This window comes from Pseudophryne corroboree, chromosome 1 (genome assembly GCF_028390025.1).
Source record: "Pseudophryne corroboree isolate aPseCor3 chromosome 1, aPseCor3.hap2, whole genome shotgun sequence".
Classification (NCBI taxonomy): domain Eukaryota; kingdom Metazoa; phylum Chordata; class Amphibia; order Anura; family Myobatrachidae; genus Pseudophryne; species Pseudophryne corroboree.
In genome coordinates this window covers 847278107-847290699 of record NC_086444.1, presented here as the reverse complement: position 1 = coordinate 847290699, position 12593 = coordinate 847278107, and the positions used below count along the sequence as shown (strand labels likewise).

Sequence of the window (12593 nt, the reverse complement as noted above, 5' to 3'; positions counted from 1 at the left end):
GAATCATATTGTTGTTTTTGAGTTTTGTTGCGATTGGAGATATACGAAATTATGTGACCACGCATCACAGATTTAGAGGCCTCCCAAAAGAGGACAGGATTATCCCAGTGAGAGACATTATTGTCTATGTAATCCTGCCAGTGTTGTTGTAAGTATTTTCGGAATGTTCCGATTGGAACAAAAATGCCAGGAATTTCCAAGTACGGTGCTGAAAGCTAGTAGCTGGTAGTTTAAAAGAGAAATCAATGGGAGCATGGTCAGATATTATTATGTCTCTAATATTAGCTGAGTCCACTGCTGTAACTAAACTATCCACCACTAGAAAGTAATCTATTTGAGATGTGGAATGATGAACCCCTGAGAAAAAGGTAAAGGTCTTATCTGATGGGTGAAAAAGTCTCCATATATTAGTAACTTGTGAGTGTAACATAAATTTGGTTAATGCAGTCCAGGAGGAGGAATTAAGATTAGGAGGGGTCGTAGATTTATCTAATAATGGATCTTTCACTGTATTGAGGTCTCTATCAATTATCAATGTAAATGTTTACGCTGACTTAAGAGAAGAGATATTTTATCTAGAAATTCTGATTCGTGAGAGTTGGGGGCATATAGGTTCAATATAGTATATGAGATGTCCCCTATTTTAACGTCCAGGAGTAAGAATCTACCCTCTGGGTCTTGGACCATGTCCAAAATCAAATAAGACATACGTCCAGAAAATAATATGGCCACTCCTCTAGACTTACTAGTGTATGATGCTGAACAACAGTCGCCTAACCATTTTGCCGTAAGGGATGAACTGTCTCCAACCCTCCAGTGGGTCTCCTGCAAGAGAATTATAGGCAGTAAGGAATTGGGTTAAGGATGCCGCACAGGACTAAGTGATGAAAATTAAGTATAATTTTTAAAGAAGTTTCCAAGATAACCGACCAGCCAGAAAGTAATTCTGGAATTTATCACCATCTACCATTCAAAGAGAATTTCTATAGGTAGATGTTAACGGTGATTGTCGATGGTGCTCCCATAGGTCCGATACGTATGTAGTAAGAGGAAGAGAAACAAGAAAAAGTGACCTTTGTTGGGAGCACTCCCACTTGGAAACAAATGTGATTTGAGTAATAATCAATAATGTAAGAATGAGATAGTTAAAACGTAACCTTTAATTATATTAAAATAAAATATAGGTACACCGAGAAAAATTAAGAATGTTGTAAAACTAAGAAGTGGCTATACAATGTGAGCCACCTGGTAAAGCTAAACTGTGAAAATATTGATGAATATGAAAGGCATTATTTAACAGGCCCAGGTATATAAAGTTAGTGCAATAACCAATGTAGTGCCGTCAAAAAACCTACAACACCTGGTATTCCTTAGTGGTCCACCACCTAAGTACTGACCAGGCCCAACACCGTATTGCTTCCAAGATCAGACGAGATTGGGCATGCGCGGTGTGGTATGGTAGTAGATTGATATTGATGAGGCAAATTCTACAGCTGATATGTGGCTAGTAGAAAATTATTGGTAAGCACCTTATTGCAGGAATGACCAAATAATCTCTAGCTAGAGAGAGAATATATGTTTGACCGTCATTGCACCGAAATTGTAACCCAAATATGTAAGTATACGTAGGTTTAAATCATGTGGTCAATAATTTTTTGGCCAGCAGAAAATGCCTGTATATTTCTTTGTGTGCTGTGCAGCACCATTGAACGTGGGTTTCTGTAATGGGTGAGGCAGGTATACACCCTGTTATTCTGATGACATGCCACAATATTTATATGTGATCCAGAGAGAAGCTATCTCTGTTGTTAACTGGATCTCCCTGTTAGACATTGAATGGGAAAAGAGATTATTGTGACGGTCATATCAAAGCATAAATCTATGTGATATTTTGTACAATGCAAATAAAGCTGAAAAAGACAATCTGGAAACTTTCCACTTGTCTCCTACTGTACCATAACAGACAGTATAGGACAGAGGATGGAAATAAACCGAAATAGAAATTTATCAGCTTGAGGAGAAAAAAGAGACAGACTTGAGAAGTGGACGAGATGTATCACAGTCTCAATTGTCCACATAAGGGCTAACTATTACAATAGTGCCTGACAGGATACAAGTACTGTCTTTGAAACAAAATTGTTACACCAATAAATATTTTGCATGTATCCACAATGTATCTGCAGTGTATCTGTCTATATTGTGACAGAAAAACACTGAAAAAAAGCCAAAAAAACCACACACAAAGAAAACACATGAAAAAACATGAAAAACACATGCTAGGTATAATTTACAATGTATTAGCTATGATATGCATAATAGCTTTTTGATTTGTATGAAAACCTGCATGCGAATAGGTGCTGAAAAGGTCAGGAGTGAGACAGGGACAATCTCTTTAGTAGTCAGAGTCTTAATAACAAATTGCTCCTGATTATGTCATCTCAAATGCATAAAGACACACAAGTGTCAGTTATCACCATCTGTTAATGCAAGCACCTAGAAAACATGAGCGATAAATAATGCTTTGTAATAATTGGCATGGCATTGCCTAAAGAGACCGATGCACATTATTGTTAAAATTACATGTGTGCATGTGTGGATAGCGGGAGACAGAAATTCGAGTGTGATGAAGAGAATACTTATGTTATGCCCCGCTCGTGATGCGCCACTGGCCGCTGAGCTTCAGGCGTCTGTGCGGCTTGTCTGGTCTCCTCTCCTGCCGGTCTCCGGTCACGTGAGCGCGCTCATCGTGACCAGGTCCACCTCCCCAACGTACGTTTCACGGGTAGCGTGAACAAGCTAACAGTGAAACGTACGTTGGGGAGGTGGACCTGGTCACGATGAGCGCGCTCACGTGACCGGAGACCGGCAGGAGAGGAGACCAGACAAGCCGCACAGACGACTGAAGCTCAGCGGCCAGCGGCGCATCACGAGCGGGGCATAACATAAGTATTCTCTTCATCCCACTCGAATTTCTGTCTCCCGCTATCCACACATGCACACATGTAATTTTAACAATAATGTGCATCGGTCTCTTTAGGCAATGCCATGCCAATTATTACAAAGCATTATTTATCGCTCATGTTTTCTAGGTGCTTGCATTAACAGATGGTGATAACTGACACTTGTGTGTCTTTATGCATTTGAGATGACATAATCAGGAGCAATTTGTTATTAAGACTCTGACTACTAAAGAGATTGTCCCTGTCTCACTCCTGACCTTTTCAGCACCTATTTGCATGCAGGTTTTCATACAAATCAAAAAGCTATTATGCATATCATAGCTAATACATTGTAAATTATACCTAGCATGTGTTTTTCATGTTTTTTCATGGGTTTTCTTTGTGTGTTTTTTGGGGTTTTTTTGGGGGGGGGTTTTTTCAGTGTTTTTCTGTCACAATATAGACAGATACACTGCAGATACATTGTGGATACATGCAAAATATTTATTGGTGTAACAATTTTGTTTCAAAGACAGTACTTGTATCCTGTTAGGCACTATTGTAATAGTTAGCCCTTATGTGGACAATTGAGACTGTGATACATCTCGTCCACTTCTCAAGTCTGTCTCTTTTTTCTCCTCAAGCTGATAAATTTCTATTTCGGTTTATTTCCATCCTCTGTCCTATACTGTCTGTTATGGTACAGTAGGAGACAAGTGGAAAGTTTCCAGATTGTCTTTTTCAGCTTTATTTGCATTGTACAAAATATCACATAGATCTATGCTTTGATATGACCATCACAATAATCTCTTTTCCCATTCAATGTCTAACAGGGAGATCCAGTTAACAACAGAGATAGCTTCTCTCTGGATCACATATAAATATTGTGGCATGTCATCAGCATAACAGGGTTTATACCTGCCTCACCCATTACAGAAACCCACGTTCAATGGTGCTGCACAGCACACAAAGAAATATACAGGCATTTTCTGCTGGCCAAAAAATTATTGACCACATGATTTAAACCTACGTATACTTACATATTTGGGTTACAATTTCGGTGCAATGACGGTCAAACATATATTCTCTCTCTAGCTAGAGATTATTTGGTCATTCCTGCAATAAGGTGCTTACCAATAATTTTCTACTAGCCACATATCAGCTGTAGAATTTGCCTCATCAATTTCAATCTACTACCATACCACACCGCGCATGCCCAATCTCGTCTGATCTTGGAAGCAATACGGTGTTGGGCCTGGTCAGTACTTAGGTGGTGGACCACTAAGGAATACCAGGTGTTGTAGGTTTTTTGACGGCACTACATTGGTTATTGCACTAACTTTATATACCTGGGCCTGTTAAATAATGCCTTTCATATTCATCAATATTTTCACAGTTTAGCTTTACCAGGTGGCTCACATTGTATAGCCACTTCTTAGTTTTACAACATTCTTAATTTTTCTCGGTGTACCTATATTTTATTTTAATATAATTAAAGGTTACGTTTTAACTATCTCATTCTTACATTATTGATTATTACTCAAATCACATTTGTTTCCAAGTGGGAGTGCTCCCAACAAAGGTCACTTTTTCTTGTTTCTCTTCCTCTTACTGCAAGAGAATTATGTCTGGGTCTTTTCAAGTAAGTTTAAACCCTTTGTCTCTTGATAGGGGAGTTGAGACCTCCAGTGTTCCAAGAGACACATTTAATCGAGCCAGAAGGGGCAGAGTAAGGAAAATCATATGTAGTTTGTGCAATTATCCAATCCCCATTTTAGTCACAGTATATATAGATAATAATAAAGAGTAATTTAGGGGTCTCTCATCCCAGCGAGTGAGAGATATCTCCTGAAGGCAGGCTCGTTGTACAAATCCATCGGTAGCAACAATCCAGTTACATAAAAGAAAAAATGTAAAATCGTAAACATGCAATATAAAAGAATAGATGTAAGCAAAATAATCTGCTTCAATGGCATTTTAAAATTTTCCTCAACTAGAATAACCTTGGAAGACTTCAGGCGTAACACTGAAGCCGTCCAAATGGAACTTAAACACATATAATAATTCACTTCAAAACATAAAACATGTAAGACAGTAACAAAGCAAATAATGGCAACAAATGAACAGAAAAGGGGAAACATAGCATTTTGACAAAAAGAGATGAGATTATAGGGCCATTCCCTTAATCCCAATTAATGTAAAGATCTGTTAAGGGAACGTGTTGGTGAGCTTTGGAGACTAGGCGGTGGCATGAAATGCCTACGAGCTTCATCTGGGTCGTCAAAGGTGATAGTGCGTCTATTATCCGTAACCTTAAATTTGTCTGGATAAAGGAGTGCAAAACGTTTTTGAGATTCAATCAAGAATTTACACACTGGGGAAAAAGCCCTCCGTTTCTGAGTGACTGCGGCTGAAAAATCTTGAAAGATCAAGATACGGCTATCGTCAATCACAAATCGATCTAAATTTTTATATGCTCTCAGCACCATTTCTTTTGTGCGGAAGTCAAGATATTGAGCAATTACTGGTCTAGAGTGGAGGATGGAACCTTCTCTTTCTATTCCCACCCTATGTACCCTTTTGATTTATGGGAATTCAACTCTTCCTGATATCTTTTAAAGCGGGTAGAATAGTATTAATTAGAAAATCGCTTAGAACGGCGGGTTTTATATATTCCGGAATGCCTATAAATCGAAGATTGCTTCTACGTTTTCTATTTTCATGTTCCTCCAATTTATCTTGGAGTTCCCTGATTACTGTGGTGGAGGAATCGTGGGAAGTGCGTATTATCTGATCAGAGTCCTCCACGTCACTCACCCTCTGTTCTAATTCAGAAATTCTGGAAGTATTGGAGGCTACTTCTCTGATGGTCGATAGGAACGAGTCTTTAAATTTGTCTAATTTTTTATCGATGTGAGGCATGAGGATTGAAAGAATTTCCTTCGCTGTTTGGGAAATAGATGTGGAGGAGTCCGCCTGGGGTGTAGGTCCAGTTTTATCAGGCACATGGGCCATCGGGGCATTATTTTGAGGTGAAGAACCTCCAGAATTTAGGGGTTTGTTTTTAGGCATGGTGTGTGATGATTGTTTTTGTGAGGAATGGGTACAGGTGGGTGTGTGTAAAAATGTATCCATGAATCATATTGCGTTGTGAGACAAGCATTAAAGAAAAACAGTGTGTGCTCACCAAAAGTGCAAATCAACAGCTTAAGTACAATCAATGTTTATGCCATAATTTCCCCATAAAGCATCATAGGAACTAAATCACATTTAGTCACCAATTGGGCTCCAGTACTCCAAATTATATGTCATAAAAAAGTAAAGATACTATCAGTATAGCAGAAAAGGGGGACTTCTCAATCAGGTAAAATGGTTGCAGTCCAATAATAATGATTTATTTTGGACCTAAGAAAAATTAGCACTCCGGGCTTTAAAAGGTTATTATCAAGCAAGTACCTAAATAGACCATAAGGCAGCAGCAGGACCTTAAAAATAGAGAGAGACACATACAGGATTACTCAGTGCTACCACTGGGTGTCAGTAGAACACAGGCAATGAGGAATAAGTCACTTAGGGGGTCATTCCGACCCGATCACTCGCTGCAGTTTATCACAGCGCAGCAATCAGGCCAGATCTGCGCATGCACCGGCGCCACAGTGCACTGGCGCATGCTGGACGGCCGAAGGCCATTGTATTGTAGCGATTGCCTCTGCCTGATTGACAGGCAGAGGCGGTTGCTGGGCGGGAGGGGGCTGGATGGCGGTGTTAAGCCGCCGTTTAGGGGGTGTTGTCCGACCAACGCAGGCGTGGCTGGGCCATTGGGGGGGGGCACGGCGGCTGCGTGACATCACACGCAGCCGCTGTGACCCGGGCAGCGAAGAGGTTCTCCCGGCCAGCCGCAGGAGCTGTGCTGGCCGGGAGTTACTCCCGAAATGCAAAAGCATCGCCGCTGTGCAATGTTTTTGCATTTCTGTGGGGGGGGGGGGTTGGGCGGCACTGGCATGCGGGGGTGACTAGCCCTGTGCTGGGCATCCCCCCGCATGTCTGAGTGCCTGATCGTAGCTGTGCTAAATTTAGCACAGCTGCAAACAACTCGGAATAACCCCCTTAGCCAGGTAATATTACTGCAGTTCAATAGGTATAACCTGTCGAGGGTCAGAAAAATTAGCCCTCTGGGCTATAGTACACGAGTCAATGTGAGGCAAATATAGCTGCAGTCCAACAGACAGTCCAGTTAGACCTGAAAAAAATTAACCCTGTGGGTTTTGCAATAATTACCAGTGGAAATGGAGAGAAAGAGAGAGAGATAGGAACAGCAGAATGGGTAAGAAAGGGAGGTGGGAGGGGGGGGGGGAGAAAGAGTGACACAAGAGGATGGTAGGGAACAAGGTGGGGATCAAGCGTAAGAACTAAAGCGGGGTATATTAGTAAAGATAGACAAACCAAGTGAGTGTATGGGAAGGAGAGTAGAAGACCTTCTCAGCGTCCGTGGCCACATCAATCCCTGGTGAGTGTCGTATAGGCGAGCTGGGACTAAGAGGAGAGAACCGTTAAGCAAGAGGCAGCGGGCTCCGGGATTTCACCCCCGAACGGCTGGCCCCACAGGAGCAAGCAAACAGCAGAGAGTTCTCCTTGGGCGACAGAAGCAGTGGGGAAGGCAGGTCTGCAGTGAGTTCCAGCGAGAGCTTCGGAGTTATGCAGCGACCATAGTTGCCAATTCAGTTTATACCAAGCGGAATTAGGCTTGATTTTTCTTCTGGTTGCTTATTTTTTTTGGTGGTTGCTTGTTGCTTGTTTTTGGGCTTATAATTTTTTTTGCTGCTTGTTTTTGGGCTCCTTTTGTTTTTAGGTATCACTGACACCGACTTTCAGAGATAATTAGTCATTCATCCATTCAACACAGATCCTCACACAGACATACTGTAGGTGAGACGTTGTGGATGAATAGAGTCTTAAAGAAATGATGAGTCATTCATTATGTCTATTGTTGCCGATTGCCGGTTGTGTGTATTCAGTAGGGCTAATTTGTTTTTAACAATGACAACAACAAAGACACAGACCAGACACACAACAGTGAAGCAATTCAGGACCACTTTATGTGGTATTCTTTATGTCAGATATGGTTTAAGACGCTTGGGTATTTGTTGCAAGGATTTTAAACCAACTACCAATATGCTTCAGCGCTTCAACTCAGGAATGTATAACATGGAAGCTTCTATAGATGATGGAGACGGCTCAGATGAATTTGCTTAAATACATTTTACATAATATCACTGACCTGGTTTGGGAGTGTTGTGGACTCGGGGTTTCTTCAGATGACCGGGAAGAGGAACCGCAACTGGGCCGCAGCAGAGATGGCCGAATGTAGGCTTTCCTCATGCAGGATTTGGATGACAGGCAGGAGGCACGTGTGGATGCGGAAGGTCTCCTGAAAAGACAAGACTTGAAGAGGCACTGATGAATTTGGTGAAGAATACCGTGAGCTCACCGAGAGCGATACTGAGGAGCTGGGAGGCACTGAGGTGCTTGGAGGCACGGAGGTGCGGGGAGACGTTAAGGTGCTTGGGGGCACTGAGGTGCGCGGAGACGCTGAGGTGCTTGGATGCACTGAGGTGCGTGGAGACGCTGTGGTGCTTGGAGGCACTGAGGTGCGTGGAGACGCTGAGGTGCTTGGAGGCACTGAGGTGCGTGGAGACGCTGAGGTGTTCTGAGGCACTGAGGTGTGTGGAGACGCTGAGGTGCTTGGAGGCACTGAGGAACGTGGAGATGCTGAGGTGCTTGGAGGCACCGAGGTGCGTGGAGACGCTGAGGTGCTTGGAGGCACTGAGGTGCGTGGAGACGCTGAGGTGCTTGGAGGCACTGAGGTGCGTGGAGACGCTGAGAACACTGGAGACTGTGAGACGGAGGACACGCTGAATGCTGGAAACACTGGAGACTGTAGAACAGGGAACACGCTTGCACAAAGGGAGCACTGAAATCTGTCACTAAGGAGAGACGATACTCAGGCGCCGGGCTCTGTCCGGCGTCCACCTTTGAATTCCCCGCCTTCCTCCGATTGGTGGAGGGGAGCCAGCGACGTCACCCGCCCACCACCCACGTGACAGCCAGGCGCAATGGCGGCACCCACGCTCCGGGGAACCGCCGGGAGCAGCGCCACCAGACCTCGGGACCCAGCGACCACCGGAGGCGGGGACCGCCAGGAGGACCAGCGGACACGCAGGGGTAAGCGCGGCGGCCGCTGCCCCTGGCGTGTGACACATAAAACCTTTGTAATTCAGTGTGCCGTGCACTTTACCTCACAGTGGCCCTCATTCTGAGTTGATCGCTCGCTAGCTGCTTTTAGCAGCCGTGCAAACGCTAGGCCGCCGCCCTCTGGGAGTGTATCATAGCTTAGCAGAAGTGCGAACGAAAGGATCGCAGATCTGTTCGAAAATCTTTTCCTGCAGTTTCTGAGTAGCTCCAGACCTACTCCTAGATAGTGATCACTGCAGACTGTTTGGGTCCTGGTTTGAAGTCACAGACACGCCCCGTTTCCCCAGGCACGCCTGCGGTTTTTAGCACACTCCCGGAAAACGGTCAGTTACCTCCCAGAAACGCCTCTTTCCTGTCAATCACTCTCCGATCAGCAGAGCGACTGAAAAGCCTCGCTCGGCCTTATGTAACATTGCTTCGTTTTTTGTGAAAGTACTTTGCGCGTGCGCACTGCGGCCCATGCGCATGCGCAGAAATGCCGATTTTTGCCTGATTGCTGTGCTGCGAAAATCGTCAGCGAGCGATCAACTTGGAATGACCACCAGTGTACCATCTGCAGTGCACTTTACTTTGCACAGTGTGCCATGCACTTTACCTCACAGTGTGCCATCTGCAGTGCACTTTACTTTGCACAGTGTGCCATCTGCAATGCACTTTACCTCCCAGTAATTCCTTTGTTATTTGTTATTGAATTGAGTTACTATTTAATATTTATATATGCATTTATTATTTTGAATTGTCTTAATAATACAAAAATGTTACCTACAATGTTTTAATAATAAAGTACTTTTGTTTTTGTTACCTTGATTTGGCCTCTTTATTTATTTAATAGAAGTACAAAGTTGGATGTTGTAAGATAGTTTGTTTTATCTTTCCATAGAATAAATATTTCACAGTGAATACAAATGACCACAGATACAGTATATACAGTTGCCAATTTTCACTTGAGATTTTTCTTTAGAGGAAACATGAAAGTTTAGTATCTTAAATTCACAACTCTAACTATAATATTTATAAAAATTCCAGTAATCTTTAAAAGCCAGTTTTGTGCTGATAAATATCATTGTAAAGACCTTAGAGGCAGATTGTATAAATAATTATATGTATTTTAATAAGACAAACAATAACGTTTGTTTTTATATTAAAAACAAAAACAAAACTTAAGTTGGGCTTTTTGGGGGGCTTTTTAGGATTGGTTTGGGCTTGTTTTGGGCTTATTTTTCAGTCATCAGTTGCTTGTTTTTCATTTCAGAGTTGGCAACACTGGCAGCGACTCTCAGTGTCTTCCGAATAGCAGGGATGAGTAGGGTAGAGACAGTACAGCATCAGCGGTGTTCGGCAACCCGAGTCTCCCTCCACAGTATCCCCGATCCAGCCGCTTTGACAGTCCCCCACAGCGCCAGGAGTAGTCAGTTAGGGTACCTGTGTACAGCGCCGATATGTAGTCTCCTCCAGACAGCAGAAGCGAGCGGGTCAGAGGCAGCACACCACCAGCAGTGTTCAGGGAACTATGTCCCCGTCTTCAGGCCCTCCGATACGGCTTCTCTCCGAGTCCCCCTCAGTGCCGGGAACAGCAAAGCAGGGTACCTGCTGCGTGCGCACGATCAACCCCCGCCTGTCGAGCTCTCAGCTACAGGATTGTGAAGGGCAATCAGAGGCGGGAGAGGGGTTCCACGATGCCGGCTGTAGTATCTCGCCGTCTGCGCCGATCAGCGGGCCAGGATATGTAAGTAAGGATCCACAACTGCAGTGTAGGAAAGTAGGAGCCAGGCAGGGCTCCAGCACGCACAGCCTTCCACCACGCGGCGGCCCATCCACGAGCCAGACTCCGGGGAACGGAACTCCCAGCATGTCCACCTACTGGATTAAAGCTTCAATAGAGTCCGTAAGGTGTCAGGACTCACAATCCAGAGATACCGTAGTGATATTAGGGCCAAATCGAGATAGATGGCTTCAGATGGAGATTGTTTGAGCAGAGCTCATCTAAAACATGGCCATCTTGGATGCGCCACCCACCGGAAGTTTTTTCTCTTAATTTAAGATTGCTGGCATCTGTTTTGAACAGGTAATGGATAAGAAAGGTGTTTCACTACAGGTGATGGCAATCGTAAATTAAGAGGGAAGTCCAGGAGCAGAGCATTCTGTCCCTCCTGGAGAGGGTCATGTTGGAAGGTATGCTTATTGACAGTGATATTGAGAACTCTGAAAATAGATTAAAGAAAGGTATATTCAAGGGCATAATTCTTGTTAATCATTCATTAATAATGTGGCAGTATCAGCAAAGATGGTGCTGCTGATAAGATGCTGATTCAGTGTGAGAAAGAAGGGATCCCCCCGGCACCCGCACAGAGAAGAAAAAGGGCGTGTGACCACACCTAGATGCTGCCCTGTGGAAACAGAGCACAGTTGGGGTTGGAGCAGTCAGACAGTCCAGGTGGGATTGCTCAGTCAGAACCCACTGTATATGAAGTAATCAGCTGAGGGCTAGGAAGCCGGCGTTCTTACCTGTAGGAGACAGGGAGAATCCTATAACTCTGAGGCTGTAGTTGTGGCAGCCAAGCCAGTTCAGAGCCTGTGGACATACAGTGGCTGCCCAGTATAGGAAGGTGCCAAGCAATGATATAGTGACCTTAATGGGGCAAGATTGTTTGTTATTTTCTGTTTCATTTGTGCTGACAACAGTACAGCATTATTTTCATGTATTTAAACCTGGAAAGCTGCATGTGGACCCTTATTAAGCACCTAGACACTGAACCAATGACCAATATACTGAGCAAAATGTCCCCAGATTGCCACAATAGGTTATGTATTTACTTAAGGGTAGAATTAATTATAAAGATTGGTGATGGCAGGATATACTTTTTAAAAATATATATATATTGTATAAAATCTAACAAAAAACAGAGTGTGGGTTGGTGTGTCCGGGGCGCCCTCTTTCTGTGGTCGTGTGAGAGGGCCAATGCAATGGCCTCCTTGTCAGATGAATGGTAAACTCAATACAAATGTACTGACATGAAATAAAAATAAAAATTTAATGTACATTCACATACAAAAAACAACTAATAAAAGCATACCAATAAGGTAAGCTAGGAGCCGCAGGTGTTAAATAGAGCAGGGTGGTCCAAGCTTCACTCTGCTCTGGCTCCCAAGCTTAATGAAGGGTTATTAACCCCTGGAAGCGTGATGGTAATCAAATGTTCAAACAATTCATATAACATAAGAAAGCGTACCAGAAAGGTAGCCAAGGAGCCGCAGGTGTTATAGCAAGCAGGGTGGTCCAGACTTCACCCTGCTCTGGCTCCCAAGCTTACCACCGGGTCGATGTCCAATGTGTGGAATGTTCGGATTTCTAGTAGATCCAGTAGCCTACTGGATCTACTAGAAATCCGAACATTCCACACA

At 43.6% G+C, this 12593-nt stretch overlaps 2 pseudogenes; one reads left to right on the top strand and one right to left on the bottom strand.

The window, feature by feature from the left end:
• Window positions 1-1348: 1348 nt before the first annotated feature.
• Window positions 1349-1467, bottom strand: LOC134943999 (5S ribosomal RNA; annotated as a pseudogene).
• A 2660-nt stretch (window positions 1468-4127) lies between these two features.
• On the top strand, window positions 4128-4246 carry LOC134943994 (5S ribosomal RNA; annotated as a pseudogene).
• The last annotated feature ends 8347 nt before the right edge of the window (window positions 4247-12593 follow it).